The following is a 15,660-nucleotide window of genomic DNA, read 5'->3' on the forward strand; positions in this document are numbered from 1 at the left end:
CCCGCCTACCTGTACACACGCTCGAAATGGGCGGACTTTCCGAGCGGGAACAGTTTGCTCATTTCGAAAGTAGCCTACACACGGGCGGACTGTTCGCTCAAACACAGTTTCAGCGGACAGTTTTTCGGAATTTCCGAAAGACTTTGTCCGTCAAACTGTCCGCTGAAACTGTCCGCTGAAAGCCCACACACGGGCGGACTGTCCGCCCAAACACTGTTCAGCGGACAAGGTTGGGCGAACAGTCCGCCCGTGTGTACGCGGCCTTAGTGTGCATGGGGTCAGTACAATAATTTGCTGGATTTTTTTTCTGTATAATAATAACAACACTTTTGTTGTTTTCTTTATTAAAAGCTGCCTGGTGTCTCCCCATAAAAATGTAGCCTAGTGAAGGTTCCTAAATGCTGTATATTGAGTCAGTACACACTTTACCTGTTTTTTATCTGTGAAATAATACAGTCTAATATTGATTTTTATTTTTATTTTATATTTTTATTAAAAGCTGGCCGGTGTCCCTCCTTTTCAAAATGCAGTCTAGTAAGCATGCTCAAATATTGTGACTGGAGTCAGTACAATATTTTTCTGGCTTTTCTTTTCTATGCAATAGTACTGAGTATATATAAAACATACAGTTGTGCTCAAATGTTTGTATGCCCTGGCAGAAATCATAAAATATTGACATTGATTCTGAAAATATGACTGATCATGCCAAAAAACTGCCTTTTATTTTAAAGTGGTACTAAACCCACAACAGTAAAATCAGTCTGTATATGCAGTAAAGCATGCTTGTTATACTCACTGTGGAACCTAAGGGGTTAAAGAGGAAGTCAACTCTCCCACTCTGATGTTTCTTTTCATTTAGTCCATTATAATAAGTAATTATCAAACTATAGCCACTGTAATCCAGCCCAAATCGCATTTTACTTACTGTTTAAAGAAACTTTAAAAAACTTGTTTCCAGGGGTTAGGCAGCGCCATCTTAAGTACTGTTTTCTGAGTCCACAGTGGAATGTATTTCCGCCCTTACATGGAGCACTTCCTGTACTGTTAACCAAGCCTCCTTCTCAATCCAACGTATCTATGGCAACCCTGCTTCCCTGTTCATAGCTGACTTGTTTTACAGTATTTCATAGTATTTACTTGTGCCAATTGTCTAATGTTTGCCTGTGTCATTCTTATCAGCTTCAGCTGATAAGACTGCAGCAATGGCCATGTGATGTCACATGGTCACATGGGGTGTAGGAGGAAGCTCTGAGTGATTATGCAGCCTCCTGGGAGTTCAGTGTTGTGCCATAGGATGTCTTGATAACAGATAGACAAGCACATAGAGAGTGTGCCGTAAATCAGGGGAGATCTGGGCATGCTCAGTGACATCATTCTAAAGAACAAAAAGGATTACAACAATGCTAAGCAAGTAAGGAGATATCTACAAGCAGTGTCCATTAGGGTTTTTTATGCTGATTTACATGGGACAAATATAAGGGAATACTTATTAAGGTTGCCAAAAGATATACGGTACTAGGTTAAAGGTCTAAGATAATATGCTTAGGCGTGCATTTCACTAAGTTCAGAATTAAGATGCAAGATGTTGACATATTAGGATGCATCTGTCTGCGGTAAGAGGTACAAAGCTAAGATAGGACTGGTTACGCAAGAATATGGTCAGTCAGCAGATGTTGAAATGACGAGATAACTATCAGAAGACTGTATTTCACCTTTGACTTAGATAATGTCATGAGTTTAAGAAAAATGTCGATGTATGTATGAATTACCTGATTGGTTAAACCACAGGGCTGTCCTTCTGTTCAAACTAAATAAAATTGTTGTGTGTGCTTCAATAGACACATTCATTATTCACGTACAATAGCGTGTATGTGTAATGTTTTGTCCACCGGTGAAAGGGACCTCCGCTCTTCAATCCTAGCCTAGGCTACCAGGGGTTACTTACAGAAGCCGAGCAACCTAACAGTTTTGGTACCAGCAAAGTGGGGTTCGTCTCGTCTTGCGACAGGTAAGTCACTTTACTCTTTTTTACCTGATTGGTGAATGGTGTAAACACTTACTCTGTCCGGGCGGCCGCTACGAACTTAGTTTAAAATTAAAAGAAGTAACTGTGCCTTCGCGAGGAACTAGGCTGGTCCCTCGGGAGGTTAAAAGGGCTCGCAAGGAATTTATAGGTTTAGGGGAGTCCGACTAGGTTGGTCTGACTTAAAACTATTGGTGATAGTATTTTTAACACGGGAAGTAGTAGATTACGCCCGTGACAAAGGGATTGGTGGAGTGGACGCCCATTTGAAAAAATTTTTTTTTTTAAAAAAAGTGCACTATAAATTGATAAATGTATTGCAATACGGTTATGTCATGTCTTAAAGTATATTAAGAATATGTCTGTTTCTCTCTAGGTACACGTGTAAGTATATAGAGTATAAGTTTTAATATAGAGTATAAGGAAAATAATTGTTGTTGTTTAAATAAGTGCAGAATATGAGGAGCCCTCTTGTAGTGACATAGTATCCGCCTGCCCCCATTGCACGTTAGGTCTACTCTTCCTAAGAATAGATGACAAGTGGATTTTACTGACCACCAGACCAGGGGGGTTCTCTTGCAGACTTGGTGTAAGAGGGGTATATCCCGCCACCAGGAAAGATTTACCCTTCATCGTATATTAAGGGTAAATCTTCATAGTTTTATATAAGTCCATCTGCCCCAAAAAAGATCAGGGATCCTACTCCCAGACCAGAGACCGGATTGTTGGACAAACCGGGTGTTATCACCTGTGTCCTGCCACTAGACACACACTGCCCAGACTACTAGATGGGGAATACTGCAGCAACCCAAGCCATGGCCACCCCATCACCCTATGAATTTGTCAGTAATATGATCCCTGGCCCCCAGGTAGAACCATTTTGGACACAAGTTCGGGAAAGGTGTCACCAATTGGGAATCCATGACCCAGGACCCCAAGGTCCTTGTTCAGAGGAAGACTGGCAAGAAGTCAGTAAAATTTGTCAGGTACATAAGCATTCTTATCCTCCCTGCAAAGGGGCTGACCCACAATACATGAAGGATTGTTTCTGTGCATGGAACAAATGCCTTGGAAAATATAGACAATTGTGGACAGCAAGGACATTGGAAATCCCAGTGCCCTTATAGGACTGGACAGATTAGAGCAAGAGGCAGAGGCAGGGGATTTAACCCCCAGACCCGCCCACAGTATCCCCGTTATCTGCCATACCAGAACCCTCGTCAACCACTACCCCAATATCCTACACAGCCACAAATAATGCACCGAGGGAAACTCTGTTGGTATTAATGGGACACCTGTCACCCATCCCATCACTCCACCACTGACTGTAGCCACTCCAGAAGGACAGAAATTATGTACCCAAACTTTTGCCGTCTTGTCCTCATGCCCTGTGCCCCTTATGGGACGGGACCTCTTGGCACAACTGTGTATTACCATTAAGTTTAATAGAGAAGGTTCCCTTACCGCTAGTTCACCATTATGTGACTTACATGGTCCTAAGCGACATGCACACAGAGGGTTCCCAAAAAGACATGCACACAGGAGTTTCTTTCTAATGATACCTTCCTCCCTTGACCATCACTCAATTTGGGCAGAAAACAAAGGTAGTGTGGGCTTTATTAATTGCACACCATATGCACCCCAAATGCGGTCAGATGCAGGGATACAATATCAAAAACAGTATCCCCTACCCCCAGAGAAAGTCAAAGGCATCTCCCCTCAAATTAATGATTACATATCAAAAGGTATCCTGAGACCAATCATCAGCCCCTGGAACACACCCATTTACCCTGTAAAGAAGGCCAGTGGCGAGTGGAGACTCGTCCAAGACCTCAGAGCAGTAAACAAACAAGTGATTCCCCTCCCACCCCTAGTCTCAGACATCACTTATTTTTTCATGCATACCGGCAGACTCTCTATGCTACACAGTAATTGATTTAGCGAATGCTTTCTTTAGCATTCCCATTGCAGAGGAAGCCCAACCTATGTTTGCTTTCTCCTGGGCCGGGGGGCCAACTAACCTGGCAAGGGTATGTAGACAGTCCAGCCGCCTTCTCAATGGTGCTCAATGAGACTGTCAAGTCTTGGACATCTGAGCGAGGGTCGGTACTGATACAGTATGTGGACGACTTGCTCCTGTGCAGTCGAACTGCTGAAGATTGTGCGGTCGATTCAACATCACTGTTACAACACCTAGCTCACGCCGGGCATCTAGCCTCAAGGAAGAAAATACAATGGTGCCAGCCACAGGTAGAATACCTAGGGTGCATTCTAAAGGAAGGGACAAGGCTAGTGTCCCCCAAACGTGCCGCAGCCCTTCGAGCTCTCAGTCCCCCAAAAGACAAGGCCGCCCTACTCTCATTTTTGGGTGCAATTGTATATTGCCGCCAATGGATCCCTGACTGTTCTCATTATGATAGTATCCTAAGAGAGGCTACTGGCTCGACAGCCCCTAAATTAATAGATTGGACTGAAGACAGACTACAAGCTTTTCAAGCTCTATTAAACAGTCTGTCAAATGCTCCCGCCCTAGGGTTGGTAGACTATGGTAAAGCTTTTCAACTATACTGTGTAGTCTCGGGGACCTCTTTTGCCGCCGTGCTAACACAACAGCATGGAACAGGCTACCGCCCTGTCTCCTACCTATCTAAAAAAAACTCCCCATCCAAGTACAGGGAATGCCATTCTGTCTCCAAAATCTTGCTGCCTGTGCAATGGCTGTACAAGATGCAAACAAATTAGTGCTAGGTCACCCATTGACTCTCTATACCACTCATTCAGTCACGCATCTTATTCAGAACATGAATACCCAACATATGACCTCGCAAAGACTTAGTGGTTATGAGATAACACTGATGAACACTGATAACCTCACACTCAAATATGTGCCTGCCAGCAACCCCGCTGTGCGCCTTTTGCATTCCATGTTGCGTTTACCACATGACCCAGACATTATACATGACTGTTCGGAAAAGGTTGCTGCTATTACCAGTCCCAGACCGGATCTCACTGACACCCCTATCTCAGGTGCAGAGGATGTTTTCGTTGACGGTAGCTGCTCACGTCCCTCTGACTCCACCTTTTTAACCGGTTATGCAGTTGTTCAACTACCAGACATCGTACTGGAGGCAAAATCATTACCTCCTTCTTCAGCCCAGGTAGCAGAGTTAGAAGCCCTCACTAGGGCCTGCATTCTATTCACCGGTAAAGAGGTGAACGTCTACACAGACAGTAGATATGCTTTTGGAGTGGTGCATGATTTTGGTGTGATATGGGCCAATAGAGGTTTTAAAACAGCAGACAACAAAATAATTGCCAACTCCACACAGATTAGTGCTCTCCTCCAAGCCATTCTTCTTCCAAAAAAGGTAGCCATAATTAAAGTAAAGGCACACTCCTCTGACAGCAGTCGTGTTTCAAAAGGGAATGCTCTTGCTGACAGAGAAGCTAAAAGAGCTGCTGCCTTTTCCCCTAACCCACCTGCCCCCACAACAATGTTTTTCAAGGAACACTTCGCAGCACCTAACTTTAAAACTGTTATAGCACAGATGCAATCAATGGCCACAGAAGATGATGTCCATTTTTGGACAAAGGAAGGATTGACCAAAGACCCTGAAGGTCTTTGGTCAAAAGAGGGGAAGATCCACATGCAAGAACAAAATTATCACCCTTTGAGGTCCTCATGGGAATCCCCGCAAACATAGAATTACCCCCATTAGACCAAGACACTGATATTGACATTTATTCCCAACAGGAAATGTACGTGAAAAATCTGGTAAGTATGCTCCACGAAATAAACGAACAAGTTTCTGTCACCTTTTTTCCCTCTTCCCACAGAACCAACGCATCCCTTCATCCCTGGGGATAAAGTGCTGATCAAACAATTAGCACAAAGAAAGAGTATCGGACCGGCTTTCTCAGGACCATGGAAGGTGGAAAAGGTATCCAGGACCGCAGTGTTAACAGACCTAGGAAACACCTGGATCCACGCCAGCCGTCTTAAAAAGTGTCCCCAGCTTCCCTCGACTCCAGAGCCCCTGGCAGTGACAGAGAGCAGCAACTCCCAAGAACAAGATCTACAAGAAGTTCAGAGAGGCATAGAACAAATTTCCCTGGAAGATCCCACACCCCCTCAAAAGGACAAAACAGAGCCAACAACTGCCGGGATGAGAAACGAAGAAGAAGAACAGAACTCTTAGATAACAAATAATCAGAACTTTAAAAAAAACAAAGATGCTTTCTCCATCAGTGTCAGGGAAGGCTGTATGCCTTTGGGGTAGTCTGGTACTATTTGTATTCCTGCCCACATGGTTTATAGCCAACTGTATATATCATCCAGAAGACTTAGGTCTATTAAAAGGGATATGTGGACCACCTAAGATGAATAATACCCCCGGCCAAAGACATAGTAGAAGTATTGTACCCGTTAATGAGTCACCTAAGGGACTGACTAACAAGATGTTACTACTAAAATTCAAATATAGCTATGCTCAAAAATCTGGTTTTGAGAAATGCTGGATTTGCAGCAAGCTACATCCCAGTACAGCTAGAATCCCTCTCATGGCAGTCCCCTTGAATTTTACCCCCCTCCTTAATGGAACACCCCCTATCGTCCTAACGAATGTTACTAGGACCCGTCCAAATAAAACCCTCACTTTCCAAATTATAGGTAGAAGCCACTTCCCAGACTGGTGTTTCCGACTGGGAAACACCACAGATGGAGCCGAGGTTTGCAAACAAGCAAAACTTAACATTTCAATGACATCATTTAACAGTCCTTCTTTCTTCCATACTTCAGATCCCACCCTAAATGCCACCTTTTTAGACTTTCTTAGCTCCAGTACCAAGACTACAATACACCAAATAATGTCAATACTGGTGCTCTCTGGCCTTTCTGATACTCTTAGGAACGTGTTCCATAAACAACCCCTAGCTCTAGGAAATACCATATATATATGCTGCGGCAAACTCTGTCACCCCTGGATCCCAACCAAACCCCAGGGGTGGTGTTACCTTGCAGCCCTGGTTCCTATCATGGGGGTATTAGGGGATAACAAGGGAAGTCACCTCCTTGAAGCCAGCATGCATCCTAGATATCCCCTTAGACACCGTAATAAACGAGAATTGTTTTTAGGAAAAGATATGGCCTGGGCATGGTTCCCTTCCTGGACAGGGTGGGGAATTGACCTAATGAAAAGATTAAATAATTACACTGGCATAATTGATGAGATTCTGGAGGAAAATTCTGATGACATAACCAAACTAAATCTAGAAACTAGGGCAATTAGGAAGCAACTAGAACTACATGAGTTGGCTATAGAAAGTATGAGTGCAGCCCTTACTGGCCTCTGTGAGACTACTGAGGATTATGAGTGCTGTACCTGGATTCATAATACCAGCATCGAAGTCCCAGACTACTATGACGTTATTGCCCAACACAGGGAAGAGGTAAATAAACTACAGAAAGAGGCAAGGAACATAGGAAAAAACTGGGATCCCTTCTCGAGCAGTTTTAGTTTTGGGGGATTAATATCTTGGCTCCGAAATGCTGCCATGACAATTGTCACTGTGATTCTCTTCATTCTATTTTTATATGCCTGTTATAAGATAATCAAATGTTTATGTAAAAAGGGAAACACGGTCGCTCCGAAGGATCTGAAACTCACTTCCATTGTTAAGGATCCAACGGTATGGTATAGAAACCAAGAGCACAAGGGTTCGGAGTATGAAGCCTGTGCTATTAAATTAGAAAAGGAATGATCATTATGTAAATCACAGAATGATCAAAGGAAGGATTATAAGGGAATACTTATTAAGGTTGCCAAAAGATATACGGTACTAGGTTAAAGGTCTAAGATAATATGCTTAGGCGTGCATTTCACTAAGTTCAGAATTAAGATGCAAGATGTTGACATATTAGGATGCATCTGTCTGCGGTAAGAGGTACAAAGCTAAGATAGGACTGGTTACGCAAGAATATGGTCAGTCAGCAGATGTTGAAATGACGAGATAACTATCAGAAGACTGTATTTCACCTTTGACTTAGATAATGTCATGAGTTTAAGAAAAATGTCGATGTATGTATGAATTACCTGATTGGTTAAACCACAGGGCTGTCCTTCTGTTCAAACTAAATAAAATTGTTGTGTGTGCTTCAATAGACACATTCATTATTCACGTACAATAGCGTGTATGTGTAATGTTTTGTCCACCGGTGAAAGGGACCTCCGCTCTTCAATCCTAGCCTAGGCTACCAGGGGTTACTTACAGAAGCCGAGCAACCTAACAACAAAGTTGTGGCGGAGCGTTTACAACCACTTTAATCCTCTGCATGTGTAAAAAGGCTGTTTGATCCTGTATACACAGATCTTCCTCTTCTTCCAGTGACTCCTAAACACGTCTGGATAAGACAGAGTTACTGGAGTCAGGCTGCACATGTTCAGTTTGGTGTGTATTGCTAGAGAGTTTTTTTTTTTTCTTGGGAGGGTGCATGTGATCAGCACAGGGCTAATCAGCACTGTCCAGCCAGAGGGTCTGGGGTTCTGGACCCTGATAGGACAGCCAGTGCAGTGTGAAAACTCCTCCTACAAGCTTTAACCAGGCAATGATAGAAGTCACAAGACTGCTATAAACTGCTGATGATAAAAGGTATTTATCAGTTTATTTTTACAAAAATGATTTCATTTCCACATTCTCTATACTGTGGGAGACCAGATATAGTGAATGCAGGGTCCTGGGTTTAGTAACACTTTAAGGATAGTGATCATATGAAGTAATTTCCATGTTTCTATTTATTATCACATAGTTGTTTGGCTCTTTTTAAAATCATATTGGTAACAGAAATCACCCAAATAGCCATGATCAAAGACTTACATATCCTGGAATGGCCTTGGTACAGACACACAAGATGACACACACAGGTTAAAATGTGAAATGGCAATTAAAGGTTTTAAGGCTTTTTAAATTGCGGATAGTGTCTGTGTATAAATAGTCAGTGAGTTTGTTAGCTCTCACGTGGATGCATTGAGCAGGCTAGATACTGAGCCATAGGGAGCAGAAAAGAACTGAAGAAGGTCTCTTAACAACCTCAGCCCCAGAGGGATTTACCCCCTTCCTGACCAAGCCCTTTTTTGCTATACGGCACTGCATCGCTTTAACTGTCAATTGTGCTGTCGTGTGATGTTGCACCCAAACAAAAATTACATCCTTTTTTCCCCACAAATAGAGCCTTCTTTTGGTGGTATTTGATCAACTCTGCCGTTTTAATTTTGCTCCCTTGGTGCACGGCGCTGGCTGCGTGTGTGTGCACGCGCGCTAGCCGCCAATGATGGAGTTATGTACGGGTATGTGGTTTTGCACACACTTGCCATTCTACTGACGTATATCGGTGTGAGCCAAGTGGTTAATATAGAGCCAAGGTTAGGTATACCAAGAAAGACTGCAGCCACAACTGCCAGAAGAATTGTCCAGGATATAAAGAATAACCCACAGGTAACCTCAAGAGAAATACAAGCTTCTCTGGAAAAAGATGGCGAGGTTGTTTCAAGGAGCACAATACAACGATACTTGAACAAAAATGGCTTGCATGGTTGAGTTGCAAGAATGAAGCCTTAAGTACGCCAATGACACAAAAAAGCCTGGTTACAATATGACACACTGTAATCTGGAGTGACGAGACCAAAAAAGAGATTTATGTTCACAACCATAAGCACTATGATTGACGAGGGGTCAACAGGGCCTATAGCAGCAAGACTACAACCCTCACTGTAAAGCATGGTTTGGGCTCATTGATGTTTTTAGGGGTGTGTGAGCTCTAAAAGCATTGTGAATCTTGTGAAAATTCATGGCAAGATGAATGCAGCATTATCAGAAAATACTGGTAGACAATTTGTATTCCTCTGCACGAAATCTGCGCATGGGACGCTCTTGGACTTTCTAAGCACGCCAATGACTCTAAGCAAAAGGCCAAGTTGACAGTCTAGTGGTTACAGCAGAAAAAGCTCAAGGTTCTTGAGTGGCCATCACAGTCTCCTGACATTAATATCATTGAGCTACTCTGGGGAAATCTCTAAAGTGCGCTCCACGCAAGACGACCAAAGACTTTGCATGACCTACAGGCATTTTGTGAAGACAAATGGGCAGCTATACCACCTGCAAGAATTCAGGGCCTCATAGACAACTAATTCAAAAGACTGCACACTGTCATTGATGCTAAATACTCAGTATCAAGAACTAAGGGTATCCAGACTTTTGAACAGGGATCATTTCATTTGTTGTTGCCATGTTTTTTTTTTGATTGTGCCAATCTGTTATGACCTACAGTTGAATTTGAATCCCATAAGAAATAAAAGAACTGTGTTTTGCCTGCTAACTCATGTTTTCTTTAAAAATGGTACATACTGTATAATATTAATTCTCCATGGGTATGCCAACCTTTGAGCACAACTGTATATATACACTTCACTGAGATAAGCAGCTGCAAGAGGAATGCAAAAGTAGGAATGCATGTCCCATCCCCACAGCCTGCATTCAGGGCAATGCATACATCCTTGTATACAAGTACTACTCAAATGTGCGTATGTCTGCGAACAGTCACAGCATATTTCAGCCTGTCATTGATATTGACATATGGCGGGCAGTGCTGTACTCTGCATCTGTGACTCCCAGGCAGAAAATGATGCCCGAATATATGCTGTAAAGCCCTTGAGGCTATGTGCTTAAAGCCTAACATAACTGTCCCGAATCTTTGAGTATGAATATGTTTCTCTGTAAAATACAAAATGAATTGCAAAGCTATGAAAAGGTAACACATGCAACAATATTGTGTCTTTTTTTTTTTTTTCAGTTTATTTTTTATTAGAAAATTTTCAGAACATAACAAAGTATACATTCCCATACATATTCCTTACAAGAGACTGTTATAGGTGTGTAAAATTCCAGAATATCGTGATAGAATCCACAATCAACATTAAATCTTGAGACAGTGTACATATATTTTACATGGAATATTTAGTTCAATAGTCGTCAGTAATAATTAAAAGAAAAAGATATTACATGTGATTAATGTGGAACTAAACAATGGTAGACTTTCCCTTACCCATAGAAGGATATATACGCTTCTAAGTTAGGGAAGCAGATATATGGAGAATGTAAAGGAAAAGAAAATTATAAAGAAAAAAACTGAGTAAAACTAAGACCAGGGTTTGGGTGGTCTGGTAACAAATCCTCTAACAAAATATAATCTGAAGAGTAATATAATAGCAATATGAACCTCCAGTATGGACCTATAGGTATGTAGCCGTTATGGTACAGCATAGGTAACTTCCCGTCTTGTCTCTTGAATTATTGGACTCACTCTTTTGGCCAAAACTTCAGTAGTAATCAGCATTAACCAGCATAATCTCACAACTACTGTGGAAATTTTTCCAGCCAGCATTTCCATCTTCCCTCAATCCGTCTCTTGGAACCTGATTTTACAGCCCATAAGGCTTCCCATTTGTAGTGTGTTTGTATGATCGGGTATATATCCAAAATGTTTGGGGGAACATCACTTTTCCACTTCCTGGTAATAAGTAATCTAGCCGCAATCAGTATGTGTGTAACCACTGTGCGATAATCTGGCGGAAATATCTCAATTTCTAGGTTTAATAGAGCCATGCTGTTGTTTGGATATGTAATCATCCCAGTAATAGAGGATATTAATTGAAACACAGCATTCCAAAAACTAGTTATATGTTTGCAAGACCACATAATATGCATAATGTTACCCACCTCCCCACATCCCCTCCAGCATAGGGAGGAGTGACCGGGAAAAAACGTATGGAGTCGATATGGGGTCAAGTACCATCTCAACATGATTTTCGGAGTCAATTCCCAGTGATTAACACACTTTGAAGATTTATACACAGAGCTTAGGGCTTGTTGCCATTATTGAGATGTGAATGTGGTCTGCATTTCTGTTTCCCATTTCTGAAACGGCAGTGATTTAATAAAGGTGGTTTTGTGTTGAAACAGTGTGTAAAAAATTGAGATCCCTTTTGGGGTAGCAGCAGGGACTGTGAAAAATTTCCAGGCAGCTTCATGAACATATAAATATTGAGCCCCCAGCGGTTTCAAGAGATGGGAGATCTGATCATAGGTGTAACTTTCGCTACCTGGAAGACCATATTGTTCCTGTAGCTGTGGGAATGTTTTTAGGGAGTTGTTATGGAACAGATCACTTAACCTGGTAAGCCCCCTGGAAGTCCAATTAATAAGTCTTATATTTGGAATAGCACCTTCAATTGTAACCAGGGGTATTGGTATTTCTATTTGTTTATCCAACGGGGTTAAGGTACCACACAACAATATTGTGTCTTATGTGTTGGGATTTTAAACTTGAAAAAGCTTGTTCATTTCTAAGAAGGAGATTAAAATTGCACATCCCTGAAAGACAAACAACAGCCGTCAGTATGCCTAAAGCTTTGCTCTAAACACTTACCACTGTATCTAAAAGTTATTTTATGAGAAACTGATGTGAGATTCCCCAATAGTGCAGTATATTTTCAGCAAGAAAACAGTCTGCTCATAAAAGTTTATAGGTATGTATCCTCTTGTGTTATTCGTAATACAATATGTTATTTCAACACCTGATCTTCACCTTGAAAGTGAAAGCCAGCCTGGGAAGTGTTTTAATAGTCTCTATAAAAAAAAGTCCTTAAAAAAAAGTTGAATTAAATATTTACTGTGTAATCAAGATAAAAGAGGAAGTTGAAGCATTTATATTATTGAGGTTTGATTGTGCTTTAGTGGTGGTAAAGTGCCATAAAATTCAACCTTCATTAATCAGTGTGGCTCAGAATGCTGAAATGAATATAAAAAATATAAACCATATTTACGCAACATTTATTCTCATATCCATAGCCAAAATGAAAGACTTAGGCCAGCTCACATTTATGCAGTGGGTTAACGCATGCAAGTAAATTAATATTTTCTTGCACTGCGAGAGAAAAGCTTATATAGAAATGTTTATATAAGAATTAGGTTAGAGTTGGGTGTTAACTTAAAGAACTGAACGATCACATGATCGCTGCTTGCTCAGTTCTTGGTCCACTCTGGGCAGAGAGCAGTGACTGTCAGTTACCACTCTCTGCTTGTCTTTCCAGTACTCACTAGACCGCTGAGCTGGGGAGGTGGGTGGGAGCAGCTGGCTTAGGCTCTCAGTGGTGTGCTGTGAGGCTGAGCCAGCTATCATTCAGTCATCCGAGTGGATTCCAATGTAATTGGTAGGATCCCTCCAAAGCCTGCAGCAGCACTGTGACATCATCCGACAGCAGACTAGTCCATTATCAGCTGATTCTGAGTCACAAGTAAGTGCACTCCTGTGACCCATAAGTGAAATATGGCCAGAAAAGCTTTAGCTATACGTTTCATTTAAAACAGGGACTTTGGGGTTCTGATAGATGATGTTTTTTATGTTTCAAATGAAGTCTTCTTTTGCTTACAGCACACAAATGGCCAGGTCTTCTCTGTTTCTTCTTCCCAGCCACTTGTCCTCTCTTCACCTCTTCCTAATTACCTAGGTTGAGGCATTTGAATTCATTCATTCTGGCCAGTTTATCAAACTCATGGTAATAAGAAACTCTATCGAGGCAGTCCATAGATGAGTTAGTTCGGGTGGTTGAACATAAAAAACGGGCCCAATTCCCACCCTCCACACATTTGAGGTGGGTGGTGGAATATTCCCTTATGTGCCATTGTACTCTGACATCGGGAAGACTTCTCCACCATCAAAATACACTGATCAGCGATGCATGCTATAGTTCGACTTCTGTACAACCACAGTTCCTGCTGAACCATCAAAATTTTGATTCATGTATTGCCAGCTTAACATTTAACTAAAGGGAGTTTAACCTCACTTACACTAAATTTACTAATGTTTTTACAGTCATCTGAAACATCACAGGACATGTGGACATAACCATATAATCCTTCTTTTGACTTTGTAGCATAAGCTGTAAAAATTAACATTTATTTCTGTTAATTCAAAAACAATTGAATGGAAACTCAGGTGAGTTCCTATCGGGATGTCAGGGGAATCCCTATCCAGAGGCTAGGAGTGGACCATGCAGCAAAGTGCTGAGACTAAAGGTTAAGTAAGCCAAGTAAATCAGGAGAGCTTGACAATACAGTCAGAGGTACTGGTAAGAACTGCTGTGTTGCTAATGAGCATAAATAACCCAACACCACAATATATGTATATAGCAGGTAAAATTAGTATTGAACACATAGTCACCATTTTCTAGGTAAATATATTTCTAATGCTCCTTTCACACTCATGTATTTAAGCGCTAGAAATAGTGCCCTTAAAGTGCTCAAAAAAAGCCTCCCATGCCCCACGAATGTGAAAGCCAGAGTGCTTTCACACTGGGGTAGAAAAAGTCCTGCAAGCAGCATCTTTGGGGTGGTTTGGGAGTGCTGTATACAGCACTCCCAAAATGCCCTGCCCATTGAAATAAATGGGCAGCGATTCTGAAGCCCCTGAAAAGTACTTCAGAAGTGCCGCAACCCGACCAGTTTTAAACCCTTCTTTGGCCGCTAGTGGGGGTTAAAAGCTCCCCGCTAGTGGGTAAAAAGCAATGCTTAAACAGCACTAAAGCCCCACTAAAACGAGCACCACTTTAGCGCTACCACGGCCCCAGTGTGAAAGTCGCCTAAAGGTGCTATTGACATGAAATGTTGGTAACAACCCATTCAATCCATACATACAAAGAAACCAAAACAAATTAGTTCAGAAATTAAGTTATGTGTAATAAAATGGAATGATGCATGGAAAAGTATTGAACGCATGAAGAAAGGAAGGTGCAAAAAGGCATGGAAAGTGAAACACCAGCTAAAATCTATCAGTAATTAGAAAGCAATCCTGCATATTGTCAGTGCAAATGTATATCAGCTGGTCTCATTACCAAGGTGTCACACAAGAAACATCTCATGATGGGTAAAAGTAAAGAGCTCTCTCAACCTTATTGTTGCAAAACACACTGATGACATAGGTTATAGAAGGATTTCTAAAATTATGAATGTTCCAGTGAACAATCAGTTGCTCCTCGCAAGATTTCTGACAAAGGAGAGAAAAGGACCACTTGTGGATTTCTGGAAAGATCTGGAATTAGCAGGAATTAGCAAGTACAATTGTTTCAAAGAAAACAGTAAGTAAGGCACTCAACCATCATGGCCTGTATGCACACTTACCACGCAAAACACCATTGCCGAAGAAAAAACATGTTGAAGCCCTTTTAGAGTTTGCTGCTAGACAAGCCTGTGAAATACTGGGAGACTATAGTCTGGTCAGATGAGACCAAAATTGAACTCTTTGCTATAATACACACCATGTTTGGAGGTCAAATGGCACTGCATATAACCTCAAAAACACCCCTATACCAACAGTGAAGTTTGGAGATGGGAACATCATGGTGTGGGGCTGTTTTTCAGCATACGGTGCTGGCAAACTTCATATCATTGAAGGAAGGATGAATGGAAAAATGTACCAAGACATTCTGATAAAAATCTGCTGCCATCTACCAGGGTGATGAAATGAGGGTGGACCTTTCAGCAAGACAATAATCCCAAACACAAAGCCAAGGAAACTCTCAATTGAT

At 41.7% G+C, this 15,660-nt stretch overlaps 1 long non-coding RNA gene across 1 annotated transcript; it reads left to right on the forward strand.

Annotated features, from left to right (window-relative positions):
• The first annotated feature begins 1,514 nt into the window (after nt 1-1,514).
• Nucleotides 1,515-8,207, forward strand: LOC143982698 (uncharacterized). The gene is made up of 2 exons (XR_013274501.1): nt 1,515-2,008; nt 5,861-8,207. It is a non-coding gene; the product is annotated as an uncharacterized LOC143982698 (long non-coding RNA).
• Nucleotides 8,208-15,660: the final 7,453 nt, after the last annotated feature.

Source organism: Lithobates pipiens, unplaced genomic scaffold (assembly GCF_037356315.1).
Source record: "Lithobates pipiens isolate NorthernLeopardFrog02 unplaced genomic scaffold, aLitPip1_a1.2 Scaffold_16, whole genome shotgun sequence".
Classification (NCBI taxonomy): domain Eukaryota; kingdom Metazoa; phylum Chordata; class Amphibia; order Anura; family Ranidae; genus Lithobates; species Lithobates pipiens.